Source organism: Pelobates fuscus, chromosome 2 (genome assembly GCF_036172605.1).
Source record: "Pelobates fuscus isolate aPelFus1 chromosome 2, aPelFus1.pri, whole genome shotgun sequence".
NCBI classification, from domain to species: domain Eukaryota; kingdom Metazoa; phylum Chordata; class Amphibia; order Anura; family Pelobatidae; genus Pelobates; species Pelobates fuscus.
This window is the reverse complement of record NC_086318.1, coordinates 82,028,245-82,052,723: the sequence shown is the minus strand read 5'-3', so window position 1 is coordinate 82,052,723 and position 24,479 is coordinate 82,028,245.

The window sequence follows — 24,479 nt, the reverse complement described above, 5'->3', positions numbered from 1 at the left end:
TAAATTTTAATGTAAGTCCTGCCAGCCTCCATACCTTTGGGAGAGCTGAGTGGATTTTTCCCTGTGGTCCAGTGGGGCTGCTGTCTAATCTTCCTGCAGTTCCTCTGAGCTCCCTTGCACGATCTCTGTAGTGATGCCGGGCCTGGAATAATGTCATATTCCAGCTCCTGGAATCACTAAACAGTGCGAGGGAGCAGTGAGGAACTGCAGGAGGATTACTGCTCCCTCGCGCATTGCCTCCCACGCAACCCCAGGCAGGCGGCCGGCCCCCTCTTTAATGCTACCCCATGCGGGTGGCCGGTTGCCGCTGGCTAGCAGCCTTCGCTAAAGGGCTGCCAGGATAAGATTTTTAGTCGCCATGGCGACCTGGGATTTGTCGAGCCCTGCTCTAATAGAAAAATATATTAAGTGTATAAATGCACTGAAGCACAGAGAAGCTCCCCTAAGGAGATTCTTATCCCTGAAATTCCTCGATCGAGGGGTATATCTAACAGAGACCCTCTCAGTGTGCTTTAGAGAGTGTGTTAGATAGAATCTCCTCCAGGCTCCATTAGAGACTACAATGGAGTCTAATAGGCTGGGAGGGGGTCTTTCTAGCAGAGGCTATCTCAGTGTCCTTTGGAGACTGTGTTCGAAAGAATCCCCTCCAGGCCCCATTAGAGACTACAATGGAGTCTAATGGGGCCTGGAGGGGGGTCTCTCCAACAATCTGGTTCCTATTCACAATATAGCAACACAACATAGCTCGCTGATACCTAGGGCAAGTTGGCTCCTCTTAACTCAATTACGGTTGCTGGCTGGCAGGCTGTGGGCTTGCTGGCTCCGGCTGGCAGGCTGTGGGCTTGCTGGCTCCGGCTGGCAGGCTGTGGGGCTTGCTGGCTGTAGGCCTGTCGCTTGCTGTGGGCTTGTCGGCTGTAGGCCTGTGGCTTGCTGCTGGCCTGTGGGCTGGCTGCTGCCTGTGGGCGGCTATGGTCGGCTGGGGGCCTGGGACTGGTTGGCCTGTGGGCTGGTGGCCTGGCTGGCCAGTGGGCTGGCTGGGGGGCCTGGGGCTGACTGGCTGGCCTGTGGCTGGCTGGTGGCCTGACTGGCTGGCCTGTAGGCTGACTGGTGGCCTGGCTGGCTGGCCTGTGGGCTGGCTGGGGGCCTGGGGCTGGCTGGCAGTGGCCTGGCTGGCTGGCCTGTGGGCTGGCTGGCCTGTGGGCTGGCTGGTGGCCGGGCTGGCTGGTGGCCTGTGGGGGGGCTGGCTGGTGGCCTGTGGGCTGGCTGGCCTGTGGGCTGGCTGGTGGCCTGTGGGGGGGCTGGCTGGTGGCCTGTGGGGGGCTGGCTGGTGGCCTGTGGGCTGGCCTGTGAACTGGCTGGTGGCCTCTGGGCCTGTGGGCTGGCTGGCCTGTAGGCTGACTGGTGGCCTGGCTAGCTGGCAGTGGCCTGGCTGGCTGGCCTGTGGGCTGGCTGGGGGCCTGGTGCTGGCTGGCCTGTGGGCTGGCTGGGGGCCTGGTGTGGGCTGACGGTGGCCTGTGGGCTGGCTGGGGGCCTGGTGCTGGCTGGCCTGTGGGCTGGTAGCCTGGGGCTGGCTGGCGGCCTGTGGGCTGGCTGGCGGCCTGGGGCTGGCTGGCGGCCTGTGGGCTGGCCTGTGGCTGGCTGCTGGCCTGTGGGATGGCTGCTGGCCTGTGGGCTGGCTGCTGGCCTGTGGGCTGGCTGCTGGCCTGTGGGCTGGCTGCTGGCCTGGCTGGGGGCCTGTGGGCTGGCTGGTGGCCTGGCTGGGGGCTGGCTGGCCTGGGGCTGGCTGGTGGCCTGGCTTGCTGGCCTGGGGCTGGCTGGTGGCCTGTGGGCTGGCTGGTGGCCTGGCTGGCCTGTGGCTGGCTGCTGGCCTGTGGGCTGGTGGCCTGGCTGGCCTCTGGGCTGGCTGGTGGTCTGGGTGGTCTGTGGCTGGCTGCTGGGTGGGTGGTCTGTGGCTGGCTGCTGGCCTGTGGGCTGGCTGGTGACCTGTGGGCTGGTGGCCTGGCTGGCTGACCTGTGGGCTGGCTAGGGGCCTGGGGCTGGCTGGTGGGGTCTGGCTGGTGGCCTGTGGGGGGGCTGGCTGGTGGTCTGGCTGGTGGCCTGTGGGCTGGCCTGTGGGCTGGCTGGCCTGTGGGCTGGCTGGTGGCCTGTGGGGGGGCTGGCTGGTGGCCTGTGGGCTGGCCTGTGAACTGGCTGGTGGCCTCTGGGCCTGTGGTCTGGCTGGTGGCCTGTGGGGGGGCTGGCTGGTGGGGGGCTGGCTGGTGGCATGTGGGCTGGCTGCTGGGTGGGTGGCCTGGGGCTGGCTGGTGGCCTGACTGGCTGGCTGGGGGCCTGGGGCTGGCTGGTGGCCTGGCTGGCTGGCCTGTGGGCTGGCTGGTGGCCTGTGGGCTGGCTGGTGGCCTGACTGGCTGGCCTGTGGGCTGGCTAGGGGCCTGGGGCTGGCTGGTGGGGTCTGGCTGGTGGCCTGTGGGGGGGCTGGCTGGTGGTCTGGCTGGTGGCCTGTGGGCTGGCCTGTGGGCTGGCTGGTGGCCTGTGGGGGGGCTGGCTGGTGGCCTGTGGGCTGGCCTGTGAACTGGCTGGTGGCCTCTGGGCCTGTGGTCTGGCTGGTGGCCTGTGGGGGGGCTGGCTGGTGGGGGGCTGGCTGGTGGCATGTGGGCTGGCTGGTGGCCTCTGGGCTGGCTGGTGGCCTCTGGGCTGGCCGGTGGCCTGTGGGGGGGCTGGCTGGTGGGGGGCTGGCTGGTGGCATGTGGGCTGGCTGGGGACCTGGCTGGTGGCCTCTGGGCCTGAGGGCTGGCTGGTGGCCTGTGGGGGGGCTGGCTGGTGGGGGGCTGGCTGGTGGCATGTGGGCTGGCTGGGGGCCTGGCTGGTGGCCTCTGGGCCTGTGGGCTGGCTGGTGGCATGTGGGCTGGCTGCCTGGTGGCCTCCGGGCCTGTGGGCTGGCTGACCTGTGGGCTGGTGGCCTGGCTTTGCTTGCTGGCTGCTGAGCTCTAAAGATGGCCAACCCCAGTTTTTTGCTTATTTTTAAGTCGGACACTTAGAATCCTTCCGCACACTTTGTAATGAATTCCGGTCCCGTGCAGGCGGCACCGTCGACGTCAGACGTCATTGCGTCGACATCAAGTAGTGACGTCGATGCGCCTCCGCGTACAGGACCGGGCCCCTCCTCCTATACAGGTAAGTATTGCTGCGCTGGGCCCGGGCCCCGATCGCCGGGTGAATAACTTTGCAGTCCGTGCACATTATGTTATGTGCACGGCTGCGGCGGGCCCCCCTCCCGGCCGGGCCCTCGGACCACGTCCGAAGTGCCCGACCGGTCAGTCCGCCCCTGATTGGGAGGAGTTTAGTCCGGAGGAACATTCATGGCTTCCCACGTCTGACATACATACTGCTCATTGGCTTTGCTCCTTCCATGCCACACACACACAAACTCACTCACTAGCAGGCACAAACACAAAAGCTCACTCACTAGCATGCACAAACACACAATCACTGTCATGGCTGAAGCTCACCTGGCACTGGTAGGTGAAGTTGCCATTTTGTGGCCTCTTCCTTTCATGAGGTCAGCAATTTGTGTGCGGGTCGGAGCTTGTGTGAAGGAGGTGGAACTTCCATTCAGGAGGCAGAACTTACGTGCGGGGGCAGGACATGTGGCCAGAACTGATCTAAATTTTGAAGGAAGACTGATAGGTCTCCCTCCAGCAGCCAGCAGCCAGCAGCCTAATTGCGGCCGCATCAGCCCCCAGTTCCTCCCTCTTTACTGCCCTCGGATTGACACGGGTTGGCACAGTCCAAGGTAAAAATCTTTAAAGGACATTAACCTGATGATTAGGGCTGTCCCAGGTGTTGCTGCCCACTGTGAAATTTCCCGGTATCCAGGTGTGCCAGCCCGGCCCTGCTGGCAACAGTACAAAGCTGCAAGGAGCTGGGCAGTCAGTAAGATCCCTACAATTCCCCTCAGGACAACAGGGATGAAGATCCAGTCCAGCTCTTCCTGTGAAAGTAAGGACAGGGAGGCTGGGTCGACTCAATGTTAAAAAATAATAATAATAATAATACTATTTGATTCTAATCATAAAATAAAAATGTGTGTGTGTTTATATGAATGCGACTAAGTATATGTGTAATGAATGAGTATGTGTGTGTTTGTACATGGGAGTCTGTGTGTTTGTTTGTGTTTGTGTATGAGTCTACAATATATATCAATGTGTTTGTCTGTGTCCATGTGTGTGTATATCAATGTACCTGTGTGTAAGAGTCTGTAAGTGTATGTATGTGTGAGTCTGTGTTTATGTGTCCGTGTGTTTTTGTCTATAGGTATCTATGTGTGTGTGTGTGTGTGTGTGTGTGTGTGTATATATATATATATATATATATATATATATATATATATATATATGTATATATATATATATATATATAATATAAACATGGGCTGCACTCACGGACTTTCCAAGTGAAGATTCTTTTTTGCAGGGACTATTCGATCCTGATGAAGGTCCCTGTGCGGACCGAAACGTCAATTTGCTTTTAACCATGATGCAATAAAGAATCTTCACTTGGAAAGTCCGTGAGTGCAGCCCATGTTTATATTATCTATGAATATTCATATCCCCAAGGACTGGCACCCGGCAATTGAATTGTTGAAATATTTCAAATCTAAAGCTTGAGTGCAAGGACTTTTCTATTATATATATATATTTTTATTTTATTTATTTTCCTCTCAGCCTTTGCGCATGTCTCCCACTGTGAACAAACAGAATATATGTGATTCATTCCATTTGTGTAACAAACTGGTATTTGATGTATATCCCTTTAAGGGAAGAAACGATAATGACTATACCCAGATATATTTATGTATCTTATACAAGGCAAAATGCCCTATATAGAAAATACTGTAGCTTGAAGGTATGCAAATATACAACTTTGTTTGGGACATATCTTGAAATGAACTCTTTTTGTCTCTCCTCTGATTTCCATTTCCCTCTTTTTCCTTTTATTCATTTTTAATGCCCATGAAGTTAACATATTATGTCTGACTCCCCCTTTCTTTTCCTTTTGTTGCCCTTATGTTCGCACTATACAATGAACAATGGGCATACAAATGCGATATAAACAAACTGCCAATGAGCAAAATGGCGGCTATGGGAAAAACGGAAGTGACGTTGCGGCAAGTACGATACGTCACTTCCGCAATTACGGACATGTACAACAGATGATGAACACACCCCTCCCTCCATTGGCTGATTCGGAAGGCGACAAGCACCAATGGGAAAGGTTTTCGGGCTATTTAAACCGGCGGGATTTTACAAGCAGGACACCGATTGAAAAAGCCTTTCTATAAGGCGAAACGCGTCTCGGACGAGGACTCACCATTATTTTATGGGACTTTTTATCTTTTATTTTATGTAAGTGTTTTACCACAATAAACTTTTTACTGTCTATATGAGCCTACGTCCTGCATCCATTTTCCTGCTTTACAAAGAAGAGCAGTGCCCTCTTAAAGGCACAATACCCATCACACTGAGAGCCCAGTTTGCATTGGCTCTCTTAAAGGTGAGCAAGTACTTGTATTTGATTTTCTGATATATTGGGTGAGGATAATACACTAGGACTTTGGTCCATTGTTCCCTTTTCTCTCCCTTTCTCTGAGGACTACCATTCAACTATTGAAGAAGCCTGGTATTTGCTTTAAAATACCCCTGCGTTTATGACCTGAGCCTATCTTTGCCTGGCTCTAAACCATGTGAGTTTGTTATATATACAGCTCTGTTTAAAGAACATCCAGTCCAGATATACTGCACCATTGTTCCCATTTTATATTTTTCCCTCTAGATATTCTCGTTTGGCATACCCCCTTTTTTCAAAGGGTGAGTTTAAACTATTGAATTAGCGCTCCACTGGGTTCTGTTTGATGTGACCTTTCTGTCCCACTCTCATTACCCCACTTTTCTTTGCATGCTATTGTGTTAAGGTTTGGAGGTACCTACACGTGTGTGAGCTGCTCAGTGGAACTAGGTTCTTCACTACATTATATTCAAAGCGCCTAAAAGCACGGTTTATTTGTTATTACTTATATATATATATATATATATGTAAAACTTCAGGCACAGCCTTCCATACACACACATACATATATATACATATATATATATATATATATATATATATATATATATATATATATATATATGTATATATATATATATATATATGTATGTGTGTGTGTGTGTGTGTGTGTATGGAAGGCTGTGCCTGAAGTTGTGTGAGGGGCCTGGTTTCCCTTCTTTCTCGTAGGAAAGCATACCTGGTTCTGCAGCCCCTGGTTGTCCGTCTTGTTGCTTCCTGACCCACCAGAGCCTCATCCAGGACATCCTTTTCTGACTCGATACCGGGATATCTGCCCCTACTCCAGTCCCAGAACTGCCATTCCCGCAGCAATCATGTTGAGACCCGTGTCATAAAAAACTTAAGTCAGAAGTCGCAGGGGCCCAGCGTCATCCTGGGACAGCCCTATACTTCCTCCTATTTTCATGCTTCTATGTTCGGTTTGCTGTCGGGTCTTCGTGGCCATACGAACGGTCATGCGCAAGAATGCTCCGGTTCGACATACGAATTAAAAACGTTTGTACGTTACTCCCTGCACTGCATTTCACATAAGTTTCGTGGTTTGAAATGTTCGGTGATATTCTCAGCCTCCTTAGCTATCACAAGGGCCATTTGTATATGTTTAAGCCGATCAGCCTATGTTAGCATTATAACAGACGAATTTCAAAATGAATGGTTGTTTCTCTATAGCGTTTATGCATTGATAATGCACAGATAAAGTTAAAATTTTGTAACTATGTTAAATTGGTGAAAGTCATACAACAATGTACTGATTAATTGTGGTAAGGACTCATTAATAAACCTGCAATTACATTTTCTTTTCTAGGTATTTCTATTGTACTGCTCAGGTTGATGCCGGTCTCTTTTGTTCATACTATAGGTACGGTTATCTCCCTACCATACTTGGTTTACTCTCTGGGGGGTGGTTAGGTGGGTGTTACAGGTATGCAATCAATCATGCATACCTGTAACATTTTATGTTTCAGCCCACAAAGCGCTGAGCATTTGAGCAACATCACTCTTATCTACTCAATTTACTGTTTCCTCTAGGTTAGTGGTTACTGTTATTCTGGCCCACATACAGTCTCATTAGTCTTGCAGTGCTTATGTTATATTTTCTACATTACTAGGTACTAGGCTATTCAAGTCTTCCGCCAAGTACTTTAATGCCGATTAAACTTTTGCTCAAGTGATAAACTGGTAGGAATCTTTATAGTAATAATACATATAGGGTACAATATGATACGAACACTACAAGGCTATCATTACTCTCATAGGTATTACAGAGGGCTGCTTCAACAGAACTCACTCCTTTCTATAAATGTTTCAGGTATGTCAGTCCTCTTTTCTGATTTTACCCCCTGACTCCTTGTGGTTTTCTGTAGATAGGTTCATACTGGCCTATTAAGAATAGGAGGCCACCAGTTAAAAAATATTTCTAGGCCTTCTATGCCTTAGCGTAGTTGTCCCGGCGAGGGCAGCACCCATCCTCACTAGGAGGTACGTTTACCCATCGGGTCAAATCATAGTAATTTGCCTTGCTTGGGGACAAAGAGAGGGCCTCACTTGTCCCGCCCAGTCTATATTATGCTCTTCAAGTCACCGAGAGGCTGTCACCCTGCTACAACATTCCGTGGCCACAATGCCAATTGCGCCAACTCATAGATAGAGCCTCTCAAACTGCATTTCAATTAGCAGGATGTCATCTCTAATTTCTTCTTAGGTAATGTTTTGCCGCTTGGTATTACCTAGTCATCCAGTGTAAGAGAAGCCCTGCATAACCTCCTATTTTTATTACAGTCTGTTACAACTACCTGAGGGCGGGGAATACATTTCTATCCCTAGCACGCCAGCCAGATCGGTGACCCCGTCCCAAGTGGTTGACACTGCAAGTCTGTTATCCCTCAGATCCTGGTCCTGGACCATCCCAAGGATCATTGCAGAACTATGCAGGAGAAACATCCTCTATCTGGCTAAAGCCAGGAAAGTGGAATTGTACAAACTACTAAATAACCTGACCAACAACGACGGGGCAGGAGAGGTATCTAGTAGTGGCCACTCTTCCGACCTATAGGCTGTTTTGTCATCAGTTGTATCCTCTTTAGTTAGGATTAATGACAAACTGGATAGGAGGGACTCATGATGCCAAACAACTTCTCCATCAGCTCCTGTTACCCCTGACTCGGCCATTCTCCCCAGCACCCTATCTAGTAATACCCCAATTGGCCCAAAAAACCCACACATTATTAATCCAGCACACATGGTGCCGGCCAATATTAAAAAAAACATCACGGACAAGTTCTCTGTGGGAACATTGGTAGCGTTCATCTCTTTTTGCCACCTGCACCTAAAGCTATGCTTCAGCACCATTAAATTATACATTACTAGGATCCAACACCACATCCTCACCACATGGCCTGATAAACAATGCTTCCTGTCATCCTATCAGGTTAAAGCCATATTAAAAGGTGTAAAAGACTCCTCACCTATACCTACACTTTCTAGACTACCCATCCATGATCACATGTTCCAATCACTTTCAGATCTTCTAGATGCCTCACCATTTGAGACCCAGACAAATCACGTCTTTAAAATAGCCATCTATTTAGCATTCTTTGGCTTTCTCCACCACCACCAACACTAACTCACGTGACTTCGTCCCAAAAGCACAGCTGGTGAAAGCACACGAACACTACATACTTTCACTAAACCACACAAAAATGGGTGGAAAGTGTCAGGCAGTAAAAATTGCATATTACCACACAGGCAATCAATGGTGCCCCGTCAAAGTCTTGGACCATTACCTTTACTACAATCAAAATACACCTAATCAACCACTTCTGGCTTTACACGGGAAAACACTCACCACTATTGTGTTAATGCTTTATGTTAGACTGTTACTGGTACAGTAAGGTGTTAACCCGACTAATTACTCAGATCATTCATTCCATATCGGGGCTGCCACCACGGCTTCCAATATAAATATCTTTAGGTACACATCCTTAAAACCTTAGGTCAATGGAAATCTACTGCCTGAGAGGTACGACAAGCATTCCAGAACATGTTAATGGGATGTATCCATGTTGTATTCGTAGGCCGAATAAACTTTGTTATGATATCTCCTTTTGCCCTCTTTATTTCAGGCCTACAGCATCGTCGGTTCCGGCACACCACAACCGACTTTTGTTTCTTCCCTGTATGTCTTATTCCCAAAACTCTACGGCTTTTGAGGCCCTAAACACAAATATATGTATACATGAATGTAAGTACGTGTGAATATGAATGTGTATTTGAATGTCAGTATGTGAGTATAATTTCCCTAACAAACATGGATTGGGGTGATGCAGAACGAGAACTAAACATTTTTTTACTGGGAGGGAAAGGGGGGACAAATTTATTTCGTCCCCAAGTGCCACAAAACCTAGGTATGCCTCTGCTTGGAATTGATGGTCCCCTTTTAAATATAGGTTGTACAAGGTGTTTATTATTTTTGTACATCTCTGCAACAAAAATAGTTTGTAGATAACATTCTAACAAACACACAATCAAGCAAAAAAAATAAAAAAAAAGAAGTACTTTGCAATGTGGGGTTATGCACTGGCAGCTGATTCTATTTCACAAAGGGAAGTGGTTATTTTCGAGTGGCCGATTAGCAGAATTTGCCAGCGTGACAGGCTATATCACTAGCAATTCTTTCTGATTAGCCAGTTCAGTCTCCAACCCTGGTCCAACTACACCTGCAGGTAAGTTATATTTTGAATGCATTTTACAAGGGTGCATATATGAATTTGCTGCTGTAACTTAAGAGTGGAAGAGAAGCAAGTTTATTAAGGATGGTATTTGGATATGTTGTGATTGATCAATAATTTTATTACAGGAGCTTTATCTGTGAAAAGTTTATTGACATTATTAACTTTGGCTAAAATATCCGATTCAATACACAGGATCAGTGGTTGCGTATTACTTGTTTTTCTTCTTACCGTATGATATATTTGCTGCGTGTGGGTGTATCACACATCTTTTTAAGGGCATATATACATATTTTATTTATTTATAAAATATTTTAAAACCATTTTTTTTTGTTTTCAACTATGACAGGGGTTACAGAAACAAGAGTCAGAGAAATATAAATACATGCATCAATAAACTTATTACAGATATCCCAACATTCAAAAATGCATCACCAGCTTCTGCGCAAAGCCAACCCCCCCCCCCCCAACCTCCCCCCTCACATACACAGCCACCAAACATTTACAACCACTTTGACACACAGATACATGCACTGGCCCATATACACACTGAAACACACACTCACATACACACACTGACACATATACATAGATACAAACACTGACATACAGATACACACTGGCACATACATACACACACAAACACACACACAGATACACACAGATACACACACTCAGATGCACACTAACACACAGATACACACACTGGCACATACACTCAGATACACAAACACTCGCACATTGGCACAAATATACACACATACTGGCACACAGATACACATACCCAAATACACACACTCAGAAACACACTGACACACTGGGAGGAGAGAGGAACACTAAGGGACATGGAGGGGAGAGTTGCACACAGGGGGGCCTAAATGGGGAGAAAGACCCACAGAGGGACATGAGAGTGGAGAAAGATACACAGATAGGCCTAAGGGTGAGAAAATGTACAGAAGGGCTGGGGATGAAAGAGACACACAGAAGGGGCTGGGGGTGAAAGAGACATAGAGGGGCTGGAGAAGAGGAAAAAGAGACACAGAGGGGCTGGGGGGAGATAGACGGGCTGGTGGTGAAAGAGAAACACACACAGGAGCTGGAAAGAGTAGAAGACACACAAAGAGGCTAGGGGGAGTAAGAACTAAGGGGGGTTGTAAGAGATACACAAGGGAGGTGTAAGTCAAACAATGGGGAAACATAGGGGATAAGATACATTAAAGGGGGTAAGACATTTAAAAGGGATAAGAAACAAAAGGCGGGTTAAGAGGCACACAGATGAAGATGATTTGGGGGGGGGAGGAGGCAAAATCATCTCCGCCTGTGTACTCAAAAATCCTTGCACCGGCCCTGCTCATGTTATGGTACTTTTTAGCAGTAAACCAAAATGTTTAAATGTCTATCTGTTCCTGTCCAAATTAGTAAAATTGAATTGCGTATATACGCTGAAGTAATTAAGTCTGACACACGGAGTTCAGGTTAAAATAACTTCGAGAAAATTTATTGGCAAGTGATTAAAAAGCGGGCGCGCAGGCCCTTTTAAGAGGCATTTTGCGTCATCATTGATTATTAGAATATCAGCAAATAAACATCATTAATTGGATTAATTGTTAAGTGTCGGGATTAGTGTCCTCCTATCAATATTACTAATTGGTTCAAAAATTAAGTGGTTAGTCCCGTGTCCACCCACCAAGAGGTGGGATTGTTCTGGACACGGGTGGGGACAAGGGGGTCTTGAGCGTCATTTTACACGGTCAGTGATATCAGGCCTCGTGGCCAGGTGCAAGGTCTCTTATGAATAGAACATTTCATTACTACTGTGTTCTCGTGGCCTTCAAATTATACTATGTTGCAAGTTTAAGGAAAAGTCAGCAACTCCTGTGTTAATCATGTCTTTACAGAAAATACAGTCTTTGTCTATTGTATTAGATGTGCTGGGAAATTCTGTCACGTAAGGTGGTTTTAAAATGAACAAGTTAGGTTATGAGGACAAAATGGAGGATTGAAGAAGTCAGGTCAGGAGGACAAAATGGAGGATTGTCACAGTATAAAGTTAAAATGGAGTTAGTGCAATAATTCAATGCAAGTACAATAATAGATTTTTTAATAATCCCACATCAGTCCCCCCTATGAAATGTTAGATTCTAAGAGATAAAAACTTTATTAGGTTAGTACCAGGAAGACATGTTAACCCGAAGGCACAGAAACCCCGTGGCCGCTAGCTAGGTGTTAATGCAAAGTGCAAGACTGTCCCTAGATCTGACCCTGATAGGCTAACTCATCCGTCAGTATGGCTCTCGAACGCTTCACACCCATGGGTGTCCCATGGCAGCTAACCCACCACTTCTCCACACGGGGCCTTTACCATTCACTGACAGATGCTGTCCCTAAGCTAGTCCCTTCCTAGAATTCCTGCACTTTATCAACAAAAGGGATTGTTTGCAGCGGCAGACAGGGTGAGTTGATGTCTTGGAAATCTTGGTCATCAACTTCGAGATGGGTGAAAGTGGGTGCCGCTTGGTCAACAGTCTTCATGAGGGATTTTCTCAGACATGGGAGGATACAACAAAAGAGAAGAGCAAAGATAAAAAGGAAAATTAGTATAGCCATACCAATATGCATTAAAGCCTTTTGCCATCCTGTCATCCAACCAAACCATCTTTCCCAGGGATCTTTTATCCCAGAATTCCTTTTTAACTCTTCAGACAGGTCATTTAATTTCTCTATGGCTAATGTAACTTTACCATTAGGGCCTGTGTTTTCTGGGATATAGGTACAACATGTCATGGTGTCGGGCAAAATTTTACAAACCCCTCCTTTTTCGGCTAAGATCATATCTAGGGCCATTCTATTCTGGAAAGCCATTTGGGATGTGGCCTGCAGCTGTTCGGCCAACCCCTGGAGGGCGTCTCTGGTATAATTGACAAAACGCTGTTGATTATAATAAATGTAATTTATCCAATTTAAATTCTTGTTTGTGGTAACTATGGCAAAAAGTGATTCAAATCCTGCAGCAACTTCATCTCTTGCTTTAAACTCATTGGGCACCCCCCTAGGCACTCCAATGGCATCAATATACACATGAGGATCAAAACTTCCTTTCACTGGGGCGTCACGCTTAACCTTAGTGTGCCTGGACTCATGGGTGACGAGGTGTGTGTCAGAGATGATATGTATAGGCATAATGGCTTTAGCCAGAGTACACTCCCCCCACCACTCTTTGTCCATTCTGGATCTTAGCTGTAAATCCCCACACAACCAGTAAATATCCCCTAATGACCTGGTGTGAAACTGCAACAAGTCCATAGAGACATTTCTGTAGGTAGCACAATACCCCTTAGAGAAGTTACCCAAGAATTTACCTATTCCATCATAATTAGCATAACAAGTGTAATTACCTTTATACACGGTAATACCATCTGGGGGTTTGACATCCTTGGTTAGGAGAGGATACTCCTTTGTCCATGCAATACATATGGACCTGTTTAAATTATAGTGATAGGCAAAAAGGCTTAAAACACATTCTTCTATATCTACTGGCAGGATTAAAGGCACAGTACCCAGGTGAGGCCGGGCACCGCCACATACATAGCATGCGGTCTTATTATGCTTATTAGCATTATATTTCATCCATTCTAACCATAAATTTACATCATTAAAACCTGTTTCAGCGGCCATGGTATCTTCAAAGGTGGGGTTAGCAATGGCCATCATGTCTTGAAAGGTCTGGATGTGAGGTTTTAATGGGTTAGGGACCATATGGGTGGCCCCTTGCCACTCAGAGGAGTTACACATATCTTTGAGGTAGAAATGCCCTAATTTACGGTAGGTACCCTTTTTCCAATACATTCCCATCACATACTGATCTGCATCTGTTGGGCTTGGATGCTCAATGTTAAGGATTAATTTCATTGGTGTACCCCCCCAGGCTTTCTCAAAGTCATTCTCTGGAGAAGGGATCTACCATGATCATCTACTTTAGATAAGGCACTTTTTGGTTTGTAACCCCAGGCAGGCCCGGCATTCCATCCCGCCGCCCCCCAATGGTTACAATTGTGCCCCCATTGCTTGTCAACTACACAAACATATGGGTCTTTTGAATGAGGGATATCTCTATAGATACTCTGGATTTGTGATGTGGGAAATGGGCATTCTACAATATCACAGTAATCAAAGGTATAAGTAGCCACATGGGTGCACGATGAATTATACCAGAAGGTATACCCACTAACATCTTTGGTAATGGCTACTTGCTGGGCCTTTATGAGGCTAATTAAGGAGAAGGTGTACCAGAGGTACATGCTTGTGCGGTATCCGCTTCCTCTGGGGCAGGAGATTTCTTGCAGTGGGAAGCGTGGATCCAATTTGGCCTACCGGCCAGTTTGACGGAGGTTGCGGTAATCAGGAGAACTTGGAATGGACCGTCAAATCTTGGTTCCAGGGTATTTTTCCGCACAAACTTCTTGACCAGGACCCAATCTCCGGGAAGCAGGTTATGGGTACCTGTATCCAATTCGGGATCTGGAATTGAAGAGAAAACTTGGGCATGTATTTTGTTTAAGGCACTTGAAAGTTCAGTTACATAGTCTACTAAAACATCTGATTGGAGCTGTAACTGCTGCGGATAATAACAACCTAGTCTGGGTGCTGTCCCAAATAGAATCTCATATGGGGACAGTGAATGCTTCCCTCTAGGTGTGTGCCTAACACTAAATAAAGCTATTGACAGGCTTTCTGGCCAGGGCATTTTTGTTTCTTGTGACATTTTTAACATTCTGGCTTTTAGAGTGCCATTCATGCGCTCTACTTTACCACTACTTTGTGGGTGGTAAGGGGTGTGGAAGGCTAGAGTCACCCCTAGAGCAGTCCAAATTTCTTTAGTCACTGTTGCTGTGAAAGCTGGGCCTTGATCACTTTCAATGACTTCTGGGAGTCCGAACCTACATACTATCTCTGTAAGTAGGCGTCTTGCGGTTGTTTTTGCAGTGATATTGGCCACTGGGTAGGCCTCTGGCCATCCTGAGAACATGTCCACTATGACTAGTGCATATTCATGGGGCCCACTCTTGGGCATTTGGATGTGGTCAATTTGAATTCGCTGGAAGGGGTACATGGGCTTTGCCAGGTGTTTTGCAGGCACCTTGATTGGTTTTCCTGGATTGCATTTTGCACAAATGACACAGGCCTTGCAGAAGCTATTGATCAATGTAGTTACTCCAGGTGCTTCATAATACTTCTGTATGAGGGCGGCCATCAATTCTTTTGACAGGTGTGCAGGCCCATGTGCCCATTGGACAACTGCTGGATACAAATTTCTGGGAAGACAAAATTTGAAGTTGTTGTAATATATTCCGTCCTTTTGGACAGCTCCTTTCTTTTTCCATTTCTGGATTTCTTCAGGGGTGACTGCAGCTTGCTGTTCTCGTAAAATTCGCAAATCAGTAGGAAGAGTTTGCAGAGCAAAAATAGGGACTTCTTCTTCTTCTTGTCCGGACACTTCTTCATCCACTTCCTGCAGATCCCTGGCTGCTAGCTTAGCAGCCTGATCAGCCAAATGGTTGCCCTTTGCTTCATCTGTATCCAATTTCCCATGGGCCTTTACCTTCAAAACGGCCACTTCTTTAGGGAGTAGGAGGGCATCCATTAGCTCCTTGATTGCAGTACTATGCTTGACTGGTGTACCGGCGGTGGTGAGAAATCCTCTTGTCTTCCAAATTAGGCCGAAGTCATGTGCCACGCCCAGAGCATATCTTGAATCTGTATAGATGTTGGCACGTTTTCCTTCGGAAATTTTGCATGCTGAAGTCAGAGCCTGTAATTCAGCTTCTTGCGCAGACATTGCTGGCGGTAAGGATGATGATTTGATGACTTCATCTGTTGTGGTTACGGCATATCCTGTATGATATCTTCCTTCTTCATCAGCATATCTTGAACCGTCCACAAACAGGGTGAAATCTGGATCTGGTAATGGATTTTCATGCACAGTTGGTAGGTGCACTGTCTCCATTTTCATCTGTTCAAAACAGTCATGAGGTGTTTCAGGGTCATAATCATTCACTATGACCAGATCTTGAAATTCTTTTTCTAGGAAGTGGCGTGGCCATGCTTCCAGAAGGTCAGTTGTTGGGTATTTGACAATACCATTTTCCTGTAGCTGTTCTTCATCCATGGTGGCCCATAGCTTTTCCATGGGCCCAAGATCATTCCATGACCTTGTCTTCAACTTGGTAACAGGAATATGTGGGATAGCAGTATCCCAATGGCGGTAGAGGTAGTTGAGTTGTTGAGGTAGTTGGACCAAGACCATGCTATTGCCTTCAGAGTCACAATAGAAATCTTGAGCAGTGAGCTTTACATCAGTCCAGTGGTAAAGCTCATCTTCATAGCAAGGTTCAGGAGTAATGTTCGGCTTGTACCACATGGCCTTCACAAAGAGGTGTCTCATCTTCATAAAATGACAAATGTGGATGCATGACTTTCTTGATACATCCACAGAGCAGGTAAATGTAGGTTTCATCCGTGATAAATCCATAATAGATACCCCCCTCAGGGAGGGGGAGAAGAGTGGACGGGTTAAGAACTTGACATCTTTGGATGGAAATGTTGTCAGGCAGAAGAAGATGGCACTGTAGGCGTAGGTGTCTGGCTGGAGACACGTGCTTGAGCTGGACTTGGTTGATGATGGCAGAAATGTCATGAGGGGCCAAAACAACCAGAGGGTGGCCAAGGACCAGGTCTGAGGTTCTTTCTATGAGCTCTCTTGCAGCAAAAACAGCCCTGAGACAGGAAGGAGTCCCTCTGGCCACAATGTCCAGTTGACATGAGAAATATCCAATAGGCCTCTGGCGGCCTCTTAAGTCATTAGTTTGGGTGAGAACTCCTGTTGCATGGCCTTGTCTTTCGGAGACAAATAAATTGAAAGGTTTGGTGTAATCGGGTAGGCCCAGGGCAGGAGCAGAAGCAATGGCACGTTTGAGAGCATTGAAATTATCCAAAGCTTCATTGGTCAAACAGAATGGGTCAGACTTAAGAGCATCATAGAGAGGTTGCATAAGCAGAGAGGCTTCTGGGATCCATGCTCTGCAGTAGGAAATGAGGCCTAGGAAGGCATGAAAAGACTTTGAAGTCCTTGGAGGTGGAATGTCCAGTACGGCTCTTACCCGGTCCCGAGTAAGATGTCTGGTGCCTTGAGATAGACAATGTCCAAGGAAAATCACTGAGGGTTGGCAGAATTGCAGCTTGATGAGTGAAGCTTTGCATCCCTGTTCTGCCAAATAGGAAAGAAGGCTAATTGAACACTTTTCAGTAGTGGGTATATCATCTCCACAGAGCAGTAAATCATCCACATACTGGAGCAAAACAACTTCTGGGTGCTCAACTTGCCATGGGTCAAGGATGGTGCCCATGGCCTTTGCAAATTGACTTGGAGAATTTTGTGCCCCCTGGGGCATGACAGTCCAGGTATACTGTTGCATCTCATGAGTGAAAGCAAACAGGTATTGACAGGAAGGATCCAGGGGGACACTGAAAAAGGCATTGGCCAGGTCAATGACTGTGAAGAATTTTGCAGATGGTGGGACTCCAGAGAGCAGAGTATGGGGATTTGGTACAAGAGGGGTGTCCAGGACGGTAGCCTCATTAACGGCACGGAGATCCTGAACCATCCTGTACTTTTCAGGCTCACCTTTTGGAGTTTTCTTTTTCACAGGAAATAATGGGGTGTTGCATTCAGATTTACATTTTACCAGGGCACCCTTCTCCAGGAGTGCCTTGATGTGGATAGAAATGGCAGCAGCCTGCGCTGGTTTTAATGGATATTGTGGCTTTCTTGGTAACTTAGCTCCTGGAATAAGCTTTACCACCACAGGGGGAACATTTAGGTGACCTATGTCCTCTGGGCCTGAGGACCATAGCTTGGCGGGCACCTGTGTTTTTAATACCTCTGGGAAATTGGACCTTAATTCTGCTACTTCCTCACGGGGTTTTTCCAAATGCAGCATCAGAGGCAAGGAGCACAGGGCTGAGGTGTCTGATTCAGATAGAGGTGTAGACATTTCTATCTGCCCATCTGGGGTGAAGGTGATGGATGCTTGCAGGCGTGAGAGAACATCAGCACCTAACAGGTTAATTGGGCAAGTGGAGGATACCACAAAGCGAGCAAGCAGGCTAGAGCCAACTCGTAGTGGAGTTGTTAAAGGGCTATGTCTTGGTTGGCCATCCACTCCAACACAAGAGACATCAATATTGGACAGGAAAGATGGGTCTGGCAGGTCTTGTTCTCTCAGAACACTACGGGCTGCACCTGTGTCAACAAGAAACGTGGTTGGTTGGCCCTCAATGGGTAAAGTCACTGTAGCAAGTGGCCCCCCCTTATCCCCTGTAGACACTGCCATAACAGGGGTTAATGACACAGGCTTGCCAATTTCCTAATCATCTGGTTCCTCAATTATCGAAACCTCCTTCTCGGCCTTGGGGGCCGGGGCAGGCCTGGATGGCTTTCTTGGCTCTCTCCTGGGTTCCGGGCAATCACTTTTAAAGTGCCCTTTGGCCTTGCAATTAAAACAAACACCATCCTCTGGTTTGGTACCCTTGGGGATAGGGGTAGTGCGTGCCACCATAAGGGGAGCAGAGCTTGGCCTTCTGGGGGTCTGGGCAGACTCTAGGCCCCTAGCAACTAGGAGTAAAGTATCCAGGGGAACAACCTTATATTCAGGGCGGGCAGCAATAATTCCCTTGCGTATTGAGTCTTTAACACCTTGGACAAAAGCACCGGACAGCATTTGTGAGTGAATCTTGTCAGTAAGATCGAACCCCAAATCTGTGAACATTTGGTACAGTCTTGCATGAAACCTTTCCACTGATTCTCCTTTATCTTGTATAACATCAGTAAGGCCAGCAGCCTGATCTGCAAGTTTATCCTTAGCCCATTCTCTTAATTGGTTGCAAAAAGTTACTCCGGAGGGGTAATCAACGTCACTGCTGAGTAGATCTGTACTGAGGTGTCGGGCCATGCTTGGCCAGTATGCATCCCCTGCTTTAATGGCACAAATACTCAGTAAATCACGCCATGCGGCAGAATAAGTCTTTTGAATTTGAACTACCCCTCGGTAAAAGGGCATAGGTTGTTTTTCTGGGTCAGGGAGTGATTTCATTAAAGCACTAGCTTGAGTGGGGTTAAAAGCAACATACTTAGGAGGGGCCCGTTCTCCCCGACCCTTGTGTCCGAAGGGATCATCGATAGAACGATGAGTTGGGGCTCCCGCAGCGACCTCCGATGAGACATGGGATACCCTGTCCTCCTCATCTTCATCGAAGTCTATGATGTTGGCTCTTTTACGTGGTGCAGGGCCCGCGTGAGGTGAAAGGATCGGGGGATGGGAAGGAGCCCCAGATGCAGGGGTGGCTAGCGAGTCATAACCTGGGGATAGGTAGTCACCGGGGATTACCGGCATCAGGGCTGAACTGGGGGCCGCCATATTGGAGGCGGGGAAAGGAGTTGCATTAGGATCAAGGGAAGAAGTGGCGGCCATGTTTGATATGGGTACAGCCGGGGCAGACTGAGCCGGACTGGGCATGACCGGAACCTGGGGAGTGGCTTGGGGAAAGGAAGGGTAGCCGGGATAGGGCAGGGCCATGGGATATGGGAAGGGGTAGGGCCAGGCAGGGGAGGGCAGAAGAGTAGGGTGGGTAGTTACATTTAAGGAGGTAGGGTATTGGACTGGGGTGGAGCCGGTTATGGGAGGAGACAGGACAGGATTGGTAGGGATGGGTGCAGAAGGAGCAGTCGGAGCAAGGGAGGGAGGGGTAGTTAGTTGGGCGGATGCTGATGGGAGGAGATTAGCTACGGAGAGGGATTGCAGGGAGGAAATGGCAGATGAAATGTTAGGATTAGGCATGGAAGGAGGCGTGGGGATGGATGAGGATGATGGGACAGTTAGAGACGGGGAAGGGGTAAAGAAAGATCCATCAGAATTCAGGACCGGGCAGACAGGGGAGGTGATGGGATGGGATTCGGGAGGATTGGGAGTGGGGAACATAGTCAGCTGGTTATCACCTACTGCTGACTGAACCTTGGGGATAGACATCCCCTGGGCGCCATTTTGGGGCGCTGGCTGAGGGTAAACCCCAGCAACACAATTCTTATGATACACAAACAATTTCACACCTTTGTGATTTATCACTTCCTCAACCCAACCTTCTAACTGAATAGCCTTCGCTACTCTGTACCATGCTTCAGCAGTCTTTAATAAATCTTTATCTGTAAGCTTGCCTTTCATTTCTGTCAGTAACTTGCGCCAACTTTCTGGTTGTAATCTTCCACATGTCGGTACAGCAATTTTACATACTTTTGCAATCCTTTCAACACCTTTAACCATCTCCTCACCCTCTCTGTTCCCTACTAAATCACATGCTAACCAGCCCTTACTGGGCTTATCTAAATCCTGTCCCATAGTCCCTCTACCCCTATACCAGCGTCCTAGATACAGAGAGAGAGAAGGGAAATTGAACAGGAACGTCTACAATGCTCGACTGCCACCCGAGGACCGTGGAACTTTCTCAGGTGCGTCTTCCCAAAACGTAGACTAGTCACTGAATCCGCCTACCCGGGGTGGTAGACACGGATTGGAGCGAGGTGAGAAGTGTGTGACCAATCACTTCTCTTTCAAGAGAAATGGGAGTGGATAGTATAACAATATAGGAAGTGCAGAAAAGATGAAAGGCAAGGAAAATCCTTAGAGACAGACACAGGAGTTCATGAGACTCCTCATTATACAAACAAGACAACAATACAGTTGAAATACAGTGCATGCATCACAGTTCAAATGAAATCAACAGTAATTCCTCTCCTTTACTCGTGTGCTTACTCCAAAGTCACCTCCCTCAACCCCGTAGTGTCTCCACTCGGAGAACAACTTTCGTAAGTCTCACTACCACGTGATGCGGAAACCAAGCAATGCCCACTTGAATTCCCCCAGGAAGCAGAGTCCCCTGCCACGAGACTAAGCCCCCCCCTCACAAATAAACAGAAAACTGGAATTCCACCAGCCCCAGCGCTCAGGGTTGTGGTTACCAAAGAAAACCGGACTCCCCCCAGCCGAAGCTGTGGGTTACCAAAACCGGACTCCCCCCAGCCGAAGCTGTGGGTTACCAAAACCGGACTCCCCCCAGCCGAAGCTGTGAGTTACCAAAACCGGACTCCCCCCAGCCGAAGCTGTGAGTTACCAAAACCGGACTCCCCCCAGCCGAAGCTGTGAGTTACCAAAACCGGACTCCCCCCAGCCGAAGCTGTGAGTTACCAAAACCGGACTCCCCCCAGCCGAAGCTGTGAGTTACCAAAACCGGACTCCCCCCAGCCGAAGCTGTGAGTTACCAAAAAGCTAGCTAGGCTGTAAAACGGGCAACAGAAGACCCAGGCAAATCCCCTCAGGTCCACCCCCCCCTTTATCCCAAAAAGGGGTAAAATACAAACAGATAGACTAACAAACTGAAGACCCAGGCAAATCCCCTCAGGTCCACCCCCCTTTATCCCAAAAAGGGGAAAACAAGCGAGACAGAGAACCCCAGGCAAATCCCCCGCAGGTCCACCCCCCCTTTATCTCAAAATGGGGAAACAGGCAAACAATTCAAACACACCCAGGCAACAGATAGACTAAAATGCAGGTAAACAAGTGAGTAACGAGACACCGGGCAAGATATTACCTGTCTTTGATGTCCTCCCGGGAAGCAGTCACAGACACGTGGACGGGTCAATCAAAGGGGCCGGAACATACCGGTGGCTCTGCAGAAGTCTCTACCGTGTACCTGGAGGTGATCAATCTCCTTTCCTTCCCCCCGGATTCCTCCGTCCACCCTTGTCTTCCTTAGGACGGCTCACCGGCTTTTTAGCAGTAAACCAAAATGTTTAAATGTCTATCTGTTCCTGTCCAAATTAGTAAAATTGAATTGCGTATATACGCTGAAGTAATTAAGTCTGACACACGGAGTTCAGGTTAAAATAACTTCGAGAAAATTTATTGGCAAGTGATTAAAAAGCGGGCGCGCAGGCCCTTTTAAGAGGCATTTTGCGTCATCATTGATTATTAGAATATCAGCAAATAAACATCATTAATTGGATTAATTGTTAAGTGTCGGGATTAGTGTCCTCCTATCAATATTACTAATTGGTTCAAAAATTAAGTGGTTAGTCCCGTGTCCACCCACCAAGAGGTGGGATTGTTCTGGACACGGGTGGGGACAAGGGGGTCTTGAGCGTCATTTTACACGGTCAGTGATATCAGGCCTCGTGGCCAGGTGCAAGGTCTCTTATGAATAGAACATTTCATTACTACTGTGTTCTCGTGGCCTTCAAATTATACTATGTTGCAAGTTTAAGGAAAAGTCAGCAACTCCTGTGTTAATCATGTCTTTACAGAAAATACAGTCTTTGTCTATTGTATTAGATGTGCTGGGAAATTCTGTCACGTAAGGTGGTTTTAAAATGAACAAGTTAGGTTATGAGGACAAAATGGAGGATTGAAGAAGTCAGGTCAGGAGGACAAAATGGAGGATTGTCACAGTATAAAGTTAAAATGGAGTTAGTGCAATAATTCAATGCAAGTACAATAATAGATTTTTTAATAATCCCACATCACTCACATACCACTGTGTATACCAATGTAGAAGTCGGTGGAGGAAAGTGAGAACAGAAAATGATAGGGAAAAATCAGACTAGTTTGTTTTTATTATTATCTATATCAGGTATCTTAGTATTAACATAATTAAAGGGCAGTAGCAAGAAAATCTATAGGGGAGCAATGATTGTGCAAGAGAGGACAAGGGAAATACTAAGACACGTCACCAATAACTATCAAGTGAAAAAAGAGAAAAAAGTTACAAACAAATAAAAGGTAAGGCAGAAAGAGAGTCACAAATCTCAAAATGCCATCAACCAGGTTTCGTTATATTTTCACGAATAAGAAGACAGAACCAAACATATTGAAGTTCAATATCCCATATTATGAATGTAGCTGATTTGAAATATATTGTCTGCATTGCATGACCTCTTCTAGAACCTTCAGTAAACACGCTCTTGCTGCTTTGCACATTACATGGGTCAATATTAGGGCATCTTGTACAAATTAGAAATTAGTTTTCTTGTCATTTAGCAAAGTTAATCAGGGAAAAGGCATAATACCAAAGTATAAAAGTGAGTTGTGTCAAAGAAATCCTCTCAGAATGTCTTGATCTGCCACCAAGCATAACAATACTTTCTTTACATATCACACATTTGAAAGGAAATGAAACAGATCATTTTGAGGTCACCAAACTGCTTTTAAGGCACTTTAGTATTGTGTCACTGTGAACCTGGGTATAGAAAAATCATGTTTTGTGTTTTGTTTCTATGCATAAAATACATTTCAAATTGTATACCAAAAATAAACAAACTAGAAAATTCTGCATATTAGCCATGTTTTATGTGCAAGAATAAATATAAGGTGCTCTGTGTCTTTAACCCCTTAAGACCGGAGGGCGTACAATTACGCTCTATTTTGAGCGGCTCTAAACGCCGCCGGGCGTAATTGTATGCCCTCCGTTTTTTTCTTACTTACCCGGTCGCCGGCGATCCCACGCCGGCGATCGCGGTTGGGGGGACTCCCAAGGAGCCCCCCGCGGCATGTCCGTCCTCCTGGGGGCCCCCCGGCCATGTGAGAGTGAGGTCCTTGCGAGGACCTCACAATCACATGGTCGGGTTAGCTGGCTGAGGCATTGCCAGCAGGGAGACTGCCTGTAATGACAGGTAGTCCCCCTGCTGGCTGGAAATAAAATAAAAAGAATTAAAATAAGTGTAAATAAAAATTATATACTTAGATCATATATATATTATATATATATATATATGATCTAAGTATATATATACACATATACATACACACACATACACTGTCTAGGTGTATTTTACTATTAATATATATATATAATTATATATATATTAATATCAAATTACACGTAGACTGATACTGATTAAATATATATATAATTATTGTTATATATATATTTGTATATAATATAAAAAACAAATACCGTATATACTCGAGTATAAGCCGACCCGAATATAAGCCGAGTCCCCTAATTTTACCCAAAAAAACTGGGAAAACTTATTGACTCGAGTATAAGACTAGGGTGGGAAATGCAGCAGCTACTGGTAAATTTCGAAATAAAATTAGATTCTAAAAAAAATATATTAATTGAATATTTATTTGCAGCGTGTGCGCATGAGTGCAGCGTGTGCGTATGAGTGCAGCGTGTGCGTATGAGTGCAGCGTGTGTATGTGTGCAGCGTGTGCGTATGAGTGCAGCGTGTGCGTATGAGTGCAGCGTGTGCATGAGTGCAGCGTGTGTATGAGTGCAGCGTGTGTATGAGTGCAGCGTGTGTATGTGTGCAGCGTGTGTATGAGTGCAGTGTATGTGTATGAGTGCAGTGTGTGTATATTAGTGTGTATGTGTATGTGTGCGTGTGTGTGTGTGTGTGTGTTGCAGAGCTTTGGTGGGGGTGGGCAATTTTATTTTATTTTTTTTAATTATTTTAATATTTTTTTATTATTATTTCTTCTTATTATTTTTTATTTAATTTAATTATTATTTTTATTTTAA